The 10,088-nt window shown below is 50.9% G+C and overlaps 1 non-coding gene across 1 annotated transcript; it reads left to right on the top strand.

Moving 5' to 3' along the window:
* Nucleotides 1-1,753: 1,753 nt before the first annotated feature.
* LOC112438927 (U6 spliceosomal RNA) lies at nucleotides 1,754-1,858 on the top strand. The gene has a single exon (XR_003027246.3). It is a non-coding gene; the product is annotated as a U6 spliceosomal RNA (small nuclear RNA).
* Nucleotides 1,859-10,088: the final 8,230 nt, after the last annotated feature.

The following is a 10,088-nucleotide window of genomic DNA, read 5'->3' as shown; positions in this document are numbered from 1 at the left end:
TTCTGCTTCTTCCAGGCACAGAAGGCAGTTGATCCTTAGCAGGAGCCCTGGGCTCCGAGAAGCCCCTGGGGAAGCAGTGGAGCTGACACTCATCTAACAGGCCGAGCTCTGTGTGTCTGTCGCCTCTCTGTGTGGGGATGATGGCACCCACACTCCCAGCAGCTCTCTCTGCACATCATGGTAGAGCCCCAGCTCCGTGCCCTGCCCTGGGCATGGCTGAGAATAGACAGGTGCCCTCCGCATTTGGGAATTAGCAGTTTTAGTCTCTCAAGAGCAAAGTACGCCCCGGATACATGTTTTAAAAAAGAAAGGTAAGAAGGAAGAGACCCCTTTCCCCTGCAAAAAAAATCAGGCCAGGTTGAGCCACTTCTAGCCCAGAACTGTTTTCATGGCAAACCCTAACATCCTACTTCTGCCAACATTCAAATTCAGGTAACTTAGAGGGACAGCTAAAATCCAAATGAACAAAAAAACCATATCCAGGTTGCCCACCAGTGCCTCCAGCATGCACAGGGCCATGCCCCATGCAGCAACATCTCTGAGCATCAGGGAGTGGTGGCAGTCACCAGATTCCTTGGGTGATGCAGCCACCAGCTGGAATCACATCAGGAGGATATTGGAGGAGAAGGCAGGAGCAAGTGGGGGGCATACCACAGAGGTCCTTGAGACGGGCTGAGTCGAGACTTTGTATTTAGGTGCTGGGAGCCTTTAGAGGCTTTGAGCAGGGGAATGACTTTTCAGACACATGCATTAGAAAGGGTTATATTTAAGGAAAACACATGCTCCATATGCCTGGCACAGTCCTGGTTTGCCTGGACAGTTCCAACTTATGCCTGCTTTTCCTAGTAAACTGATTGCCCATTACACTCTCAAGAGTATCCTGGTTTTACCTACTGGATATTTTATGATATTAAAGAATTATTTTTAATTTTTAAAGTATAATAATATTATAGTTACATTTAAAAAAAAAGAATTATGGGCCAGGCACGATGGCTTATGCCTGTAATCTCAGCACTTTGGGAGGCCAAGGCGGTTGGATCACATGGGGCCAGGAGTTCGAGACCAGCCTGGCCAACATGGCAAAACCCTGTCTCTACTAAAAAATACAAAAATTAGCCAGGCAAGGTGGCACATGCCTGTAATCCCAGCTACTCGGGAGGCTGAGGCACAAGAATTGCTTGAATCCAGGAGGCAGAGGTTGCAGTGAGCCTAAATCATGCTACTGCACTCCAGCCTGGGGGACAGAGCGAGACTATCTCAAAAAACAAACAAACAAAAAAGAGTTCTGCCGGGCATGATAGTGCATGCCTGTATTCTCAGCTACTCTGGAGGCTGAGGCAGGAGGATCACTTGGCCCCAGGAATTCTGGGCTGTAGCGCGTTATGCCAATTGGGTGTACACACTAAGTTTGGCATCAATATGGCGACCTCTTGGGAGCAGGGGACCACCAGTTTGCCTAAAAAGGGGGAACCAACCCAGGTTGGAAATGGAGCCGGTCAGAACTCTTGTGCCGATCAGTAGTGGGATTGCGCATGCTCTGGGTACGTTGCCCAGGCTGGATCCCACTACTCTTACTGTGTTGCCCAGGCTGGAATGCAGTGGAATTCAGGCTTCACTCCTTTCAGTGGAGCCACTGCACTCCAGCCTGGGCAACATAGTGAGACCTCATCTAAAAAAAACAAAACAAAACAAAACAAAAAACAGTCCTTATCTTTTAAAGATAGATTGATTGAAAGATAGATCAATCGATCTAGTGCTCACTCTGGCAGCACATATACTAAAATTGGAATGATACAGAGATTAGCATGGCCCCTGCACAAAGGATCACATGCAAATTTGTGAAGCAGTCCATATTTTATGATGAATGTTTGAGAGATGAATATGTCAATTACCCTGATTTGATCAGTACACATTATATGCCTCTCAACATCACTATGTACCCCATAAATATGTAAAATTACTATGTGCCAACTAAAAAATCTAAAAAATGAAGACATACGCTTAGATATTTATAGATGAATATTGTCTAGAATTTGCTTCAAACCAATCTAGCAAGGGGAAGTGGTGGCCGAATGTGAGTGGGAGTAGAGACAAAATAAAATTGGTTGAGTTGACAATTGCGGAGTTTTAGTGGTGGATACATGAGGTGGTGGTGTGTTGATGATACTAGTCTCTCTATTTTTGTGTTTAGTTAACATTTTCTGATATGTAAGTTTAAGAAGAAAGTGTCCCAGAGTGGACAATAAATATGGTCACTCTAGTTCAATGGTTCTCAACCTGGAGAGATTTTGTCCCCAGGGGACAGTTGGCAAGGTATGGTGGCCTTTTGGTCATCACAACTTGGTGGCAGAGGGGGGGATATGCTACTATTACCAATTGGATAAATGCCAAGTATTGGTTTTTATTGCTAAAGGCTGCAATGCTCAGATTGCCCCCCACCCCAACAAAGAATTCTCTGGCTCAAAATGTCAATAGCACCAAGGGTTACGCCCTGGGTTAGTGTAATGTCTGTGACTTACTTTAAAGCTCCATTGTATGAACAGAAGAGATAGTGTCTCTGTGTGTGAGCTAATCGTAATGTATGCTCTAGGGTTGATGAGTTAACACTTAAAGTAACTCACACCCTAGAAGTGGCTAGCAAGGGCTTCAAATATAGTTATTTAAATCTGCTCCCCAAAATTCATTAACTAGCATAAACAATATCCAGGTAATTTGTTGTTGGTGAAGTGAGTGATGTTCAAGAACTATATTCAGCTGGAAAGATGGTTTAGGCACCTATGTCTCTGCTTGGACAAGACAGAAGAATCCAGCAAACCTGGGTGCCTGACAAGCAGGGACTGGTGCTCTGGGTCTATTCCCATTTCATTCTGAGTCCCCTCTTGGCCTTGACAACTCTGTCTCCTGGCCCAGCCAGAAGCTCGGCTGGTCCCGCTGACAGAACATCGCCATATCTTTGAGCTACTGGACTTCCCATGTGAGTGCTTATCAGCATGCCTAGAGGTAGAGAAAGGTGATGCCCCAAGTTTAGTGGAGGGGCCAAATGACTATTTTTGTGACTATTTGCTAATAAAAGTATGTCGTTGTGGCAGAATATGGTCTGAAATTTACTTTCATTGTAACATATCTCCTTGTGGCAAGGGTGTGGGCCTGAAGACCCTTTCTCATCTTATCTTTGGGGATTAGGAGACACTAATGTTTACCCTAAGAACTTGATCATCATTGAACAGCCAAGTTGGCTGAGATCAGGAAGATGATAATGGTAGTGTGTGTGTAGAGAACAAACTGAAGATGAGGTTAGAACCTTTGCCTTCTCCATGATCTGTGTATCTTTCTCATGTCTTCCAGGAACACCACATACCTCCCTAACACCACCACCATGTATCATTGAATAGCTAGACTGGCTGAGATAGAAAAAATAATACTGGAGGTGTTTGTAGAGGATAGATGGGAGAGGAGATCACAACTTTTTCACTCCCTTTAAGATCTCTCTAATATCTTCCATACACCTGTCTGGCACCAACACCATGTATCACACGCACTTTTCCTGCCCCACCAGCGTCTCACCTATGTCCCCCGACACCTATATCTGTGGCTTCAACCATGGCCAGGAAGTGTCTCCTTGTGCCCGAGGCCTCTCAGGTGTGTCAGCAAGTAGGTAGGAGAGTCTCATGGCTCAGTCTGGCCTCAGAGGCTGGAATGTGTCATGGTGGCCGTGATTGGTTTCAGCTGCCTTTAGTCCATAGCAGGGCATGTCTTCCATCTCCAGCAGGAGCCAGGCAAGAGCAGGCTGCCTCTGTGTCCTAGAAAGCCAAGGTCCTCCCTGGGCATAGCTGACGCTGCGCATGTAGGGACAGGAGGACTGTCCCTGGAAGGTGAGAGTGGCTGGGAGGGCCACACGGGAGGCCTCATTTTCAGCCACCAACAGCTCAGGAGAAGTGAGTTTCTCAGAGGATATTCTGAGAGCCTGTTTGGATGAGGAGAGGCTGAGAAGGCAGTGGCCACTGGGCATTACAGTGAGGGCAGGTGTGAGTGGGTGTCCCCTAGGAAGGGGAAGGAAGGGTGGCATGCCAGCGAGGCAGGGAGAAGTTCCCAGGGCTGTCATCAGATGACCATTACCAATTTCAGTGTTCTGAGGAGGAACATTGCTGCCCTAGCCAGCTCTCATTGCACATTCATGCACACACAGATACAGAGAGACACACACGTGCGCACACGCGTGCACACGCACACACACATACACACACGTACACATACACAGGTCACTGAGCCACATTCCTTGGCCACAAGGTCCTTTCTTTCCCAAGGTCTCAGATTGCGTGTCTGACATGGATTTTTCCTAGCTGCCTATCCCATGGTGTGCAGGCTCCCATGGGGCCCCACAAATGCCCCACAGGCCCCAGGGCAAGCTGCCCGACACCCGGAACTCTCCCTCAAGGTGCGGCTCTGAAGTAGACCAAAGAGCCCTCGCCAAGGGCTGGGACTCTTCCCAGGAGACGAGTGCTCCTCCGACAGGGCCCTTAACAGGAGTCTGGCACCTGTCTCTATGCTGTCTCTACTCAGTCCCAGCTAGTAGCAGCACCGTGGGGAAGCCTGGGGTAAGAGGCAGAAGGGGATTCTAGGCCTCTGATCTCTGCAACTCGCCCCCACCTAAACCATGCCAAATATACACACGCTGAAAAAAATCACACAAATCAAACACAGTGTGCCTCTTCAAGGCCCTTTTCCCACCAACTGCCTCCTTGACCCTGCCTGTCTGGGGGTCCTGGAGCCACCTGGGTCTCAGCCATGGTGGTGCTGGGCTTCTGCCGGGCAGTGAACAGCTCATGCTCTCTCCTCATCCATCGAGGGCTCTCTGGGCCCAGGGACTGGGCTGGGCATTGTTGATCTCTGTCTTTCTAACAGCAAACTCAGCCCAGAGCCTCCTCACCACCCCTCTACCTGCAGTGCTCAGAGAATGTCGGTGAACATGGGCAGAATTTAATTGCCTGGCAAGTTCAGATTTGCACCTTTGATCTGCAAACCTGGCAGGGCTGGGTGATGGGAAGAACATGGCATTTGCGTGCAGATGAACCTGGGCTTGAAACCCAGCTTTGTCATTTCTATCTTGTGACCTTCAGTAGCTGCTTCACACGTAACATCCCTCTCCATCCCTCTCCTGAGCCCAGGTGTTCTCATCTGGGAAGTGGGGAAAGTCGTACCTAATTCACAGGAGAACATGTGAGTGTACAACCAGCCCAGCCCGTCATCTGGTGGCCACTCATCTTCCTTTTGGGGATGAGCTGGGAGCCGTGATGAGTGTTTCAGTCTTGGTTCGGGGCAATGGACCTAGTAAGCACTTTATATATATCCTAATCCTCCCAACAGTCCTATGAGGAGGGCACTATTATCATCATCAACTCCTTTGTACAGCCCAGGAAACTGAGGCACAGAGAGATTATGAAATTTGGCCAAGTTCACACAGCCCGTAAGTGACAAGGCTATGGTTTGACCCAAAGCTTTTGGACTCTGGGGCCCACCCTCATAGCTATGTTACTAAACTGCTGGGTGTTTACCCCAAAACAGGAAACCTACAAAGCAGTGTTCTTTGAGTCTATCAAAAATATTTACTGAGTTCCTCCTAAGGAATTAGGAGAGGTGGTCTCAGCCCCACTGCAGGCTGCTCTCTGTGGGGTCCTGGGGAGCGGCTCCGGCCCTGGGCCTGCTGGCAGAGCTTTGCTGAGACCTGGCAGAGGCGGCCCTGCCCTGTCACGTCTCCCTCCACAGCCCACTTGCCTGCCAGGGTGTTTGAACAATGATTAACCAGCAGCGGGCAGGCCAGTGCAGGCCAGGCTGGGCACGGCGGGTGAGCTCACCCCTTGCACAATGGTGGCCGCACCCGCCGCCCGCACCCACCTCCCGACTCAGGGGCCGGCCCAGTGGGGCAGGGCCAGGCGGGCTCCCAGAAGCAAGGGACATGAAGCTGGAGGGAAATAAGGGACAGCCTAGCCAGATGTGCAGATGTGACTACAATCACATTTGATGCCATCCTCCCACTCCAGCCCATGCAGACTCCAGCCCCTCTTGCCAGCCATCCACTGCTGGGATGAGACCAGCCTCAAGGGAGATGTTCCTCAAACAGTGTCACCTAAGCCTGTCCCAAGCTGCTCCAGCCACAGAGCATCAGACTCCAGACTGGACTAGAGGACGCAGGAGGACCCGCCCACCCAGGCCCATGACAGACAGGGAGCCACGCCTCAGGCCCCTCCTCCCCTTTCTCCATGAACCCTCTGAGCCTTGTGGAGCCCGGTCTCTGGCCCTGGCTGCTCGGGGAAGCACAGGCATGTGCCCATACCCACACCAGCCCCCGGGCCCCTCCCTGGGAGCATCCGGGGTCTCAAGCGCCAGAGCCTGCATGGTGGTGGTGGTGGAGAATTCACAGCTCATTCGGAGCCAAATCTGTCTCCAGATTCACCGACGTTGCCACACCTGTCCACCCCAGCCTCGCCCGAGGCTTCAGCCTTTTATTTGCTTGTTGAGTGGTGCACTAAAATCCTTTACCCTAAGTAAACCGTGTGTCCATTTCAGATCCGGCTTCACTGCCTCAAAAGCTAGGAGGACTGAAGAAGGTTGGGATGTGCATCTGGGGTTCGGGGGACAGCACTATGTGTGGGGGTGGGGAGGGGGAAAGATAATTTTCTGTGAAGGTGGGAGGGGTGGAGGTGCCTTTACCCCACTCCCACTCTCCCTCCTCAGTGTTCCGAAAAGTCTGAACCCTGCTGGTCTGATGAGGGCTCCCAGCTGATCTGAGGGCTCAGTCAGCCTTGCCGGGTGCCCCTCCAAAAGAACCCAGGAGTCTGGGTGCCCAGGTCTGGGCCTGCCGGAGCTCCCTGGCCCCTCCTCACAGCCAAGAGACACTGTGATCCTCAGACTCTCTGAAGGCCCCTCAACAATCAAAAAAGGGTGGGCTCCCGCTTATTGAGAAGTTGTGCCTTTTTTTGTCCTAGATTCACCTGCCCAGCCTCAGGGACCCCAAGTTCTGGGTCATGTGCTTGGGATATCCTCACAGCCCGGCCTGAGAAGAGCTGGGTATTCTGGCTCCCATGGTGCCCTCATTCTCTCAGGACACCTGAGGCCCTGGCCCTGAGGCCTGTCATGCGGCCTTCTTGCAGCATCGCTGTTTGTTTCCTGAGCTCCTGTCTGGGCTAAGCCCTGAGGAAGAAGAGAGTAGAGAGGATGCGCTTGCTGCCTCGGGGGCCTGCACCCTGGTTGGGGAGCCAGGCATGGATGCGGGCTGCATGGGTGCCAGCTACCATGATGGCTCCCTAGCAGCACCGTCTGTATACCACACTTTGTTCTGAGCAGGTCACATGTGTTTGTTTGTTTATTTATTTATTTTGAGACAGAGTCTTGCTCTGTTGCCCAGGCTGGAGTGCAATGGTGCAATCTCAGCTCACTGCAACCTCCACCTCCCAGGTTCAAGCGATTCTCATGCATCAACCTCCTGAGTAGCTGGGATTACAGGCGCACGCCACCAAGCCAGACTAATTTTTTGTATTTTTGTAGCAAAGGGGTTTTGCCATGTTGGCCAGGCTGGTCTCAAACTCCTGACCCCAGGTGATCTGCCTGCCTCTGCCTGCTGGGATTACAGGCATGAGCCAGTGTGCCCGGCCAATATGTGTTTAATTATTTATTACATGGGCTTCACAAGCCTGTGAAGCACATAGATCATTCCATGACCACCATTTTAAGGATGAGGGAAACGCTAAGGCGTAGTGACAGTAAGCAACAGCCTAGGGATGTACAGCTAGTAGGTGGCAGAGCCCAGCTAAGACCCAGGCAGCGGGTCCAGCACCCATGCTGTCAGTCTCTATGAGATGCTACCTTTGGAGCAACATGCACCAGGAAGACAGGGCCAGGGGCAGCTTTCAGAGGGTGTAGACCAGATGGCGGCAGCGCTTGACCCTGAGGTGTGATGGGATTTTGTGAAACAGAAGCAGCACAGGGCAACGCAGACAGAGGAAGCAGAAGCAGTATCTGCAAGCCTCGGAGGTGTTAATGACAATCACCCGAGGAAGGAGGTGGGGACAGGGGACTCCTGTACTTTCCCCCATACCCTTGCCTTGTTTGAATCTTCCATAATGTGCATATATTCATTAATTACAGGTGAAATTTAAACGCACAAAAAAATACAGTGAAGACTGAGTTGTGTGTCATAAAGCCATACAACTCAGCAGGAGTTGGCAAACCTTTCCTGTAAAGGGTCAGAAAGTGAGTATTTGAAAATATTTTCAACTACTCAACTCTGCCACGGCAGCACAAAAGCGGCCATAGACAAGAGGCACACAAACGGGCGGGGCCGTTTTCTAATAAAACTTTATTTATGGACATTAAAATGCCACATTTTCACATGTCACAAAATATTCTTCTTTTGAAGTTTTCAATCGTTGAAAATGTAAAAAGCATTTTTCCCTCACAGACCGCACAAAAGCAGGCATGGAGGCAATACTGTGGCCTCTGGGCCATCGTTCGTACACACCTTCCCCAAAAGGCTCAGATAGGCGAGAGAGCAGGGAGGCTCCAGAGTTGGCTGGAATCTAGTTGGCTGAGTCCAGTCACTCAGGTTGGCTGCAGCCCAGGAGTCCCAGGAGCGAGGAGCAGCAGGGCTGGGCCAAGAGTGGAGAGGGCTGAGGACAAACCCATAGGGCCTCGAAGGCCCCAGGAAGAGATGTTGTCACAGCTGACTCAGCCCCGTGCTCAGACTCCAGTGTTACCAGGTCCTGAATGTGAGACGCAGGCGTCTGCTTCTCCGAGCTTCAGTTACTTCAGCTGTAAAATGGGACACTGGCATTGACCTTGAAGGTCATGATGCATGGAAAGAGAGGGTTAGATCTTGTGAAAGGGGCTGAGGCTGGTGCCTATCCCGCACCAGAGACCCACGGGGGTGACGATGGTGTTTGCTGTTCATTCACACAATTGTTTTGGTTATTCTCAGGATGTTAAGCAGGCTCATGTCCAGGTATGTGTTTTAGAAATGTCTCCCTGGTGCTATGTGACGAATATGTCTGCATGTCTGTATGAACATCCTTCCTTCACCTTCCAGAACCTTCTCTCGGCTGCCCTGTACTAGGAAGACCAACCTGAGCAGACAGCATCCACAGGCTCCCTCACCCTCCTGTGGACAGACAACTCAGCTACTGGGGACCCCCAGAAGGAGATGAGGGGAGGGAGGAGAGCAGGGTTCTCCCTGACTCCCTCCTGCAGGCTGTGTGCAACCTGGATGCATCTTTTTGGAAAAGTCACAGCACTCTCCCAGCTCACCTCAGAGATTCAAGGGGGTCTCCCTGCCCCTTGCCCACATCTTTGTACACTCTTCTCAAATTATCCAAATTTGAATTCGACCTGCCTGATTGATAGAGGGCATAAGACTGGGTAAAGATACCAGCTAGGAGACTATTGCTATCATCTTGATGAAGGAAAATGAAGCAGTAAACCAGGACAGTGGTGATGAGGGTGAAGGAAGAGCTGGAACCAAGACATATGTAGACATTCAACAGGTGGAACCAGGAGCATTCCAGAGAGGGAGGAATCTCCAGGAGCAGTTGCATCTCTGGCTCAGGCAACGGAGGGGATGGAGATTCTGAGAGAGGATACCCAGGGGGAGAGGCTGGTGTTTGGGATGGAAATGATAACTTTGAGGCAGTGCCTGCAAACATCCAGGTGGATAAATGCACATGTATATCCAGCCTTCCTGAAGCTCTGATTTTCTACCATGTTTAGCCAGGATCCATCCAGTTCTCCCAGACAAGCCATGTCAGGAATGGCTTGGGAGCCATGGAGAGGGGTCAGTGAATAGATGGCTGCTGGCCTCGTCCTTCCCCTTCGGATGCAGGAACAAGGCTCTCAGATGCATGAACTCAGCCTAGAGTTCCTGGGTCTCCTGCTGCACCCACAGGAGACGTCTGGGAGGACTCCATCCCCGGAGGTGCCAGCAGTTAAAGAAAGCCAGAGCTGCCAGCCAAAAAACACCTTTGCCCATCAGCCAGGAAAGCTGAACAGGCTGGAGTGCTTCCATATGGGAGGCACTGGGCTTAGATCTTCCTTTAGCCATC

This window comes from Pan paniscus, chromosome 12, assembly GCF_029289425.2.
Source record: "Pan paniscus chromosome 12, NHGRI_mPanPan1-v2.0_pri, whole genome shotgun sequence".
In the NCBI taxonomy this organism is placed as follows: domain Eukaryota; kingdom Metazoa; phylum Chordata; class Mammalia; order Primates; family Hominidae; genus Pan; species Pan paniscus.
The sequence above is the reverse complement of the archived record's forward strand: the minus strand, read 5'-3'. Positions and strand labels throughout refer to the sequence as shown.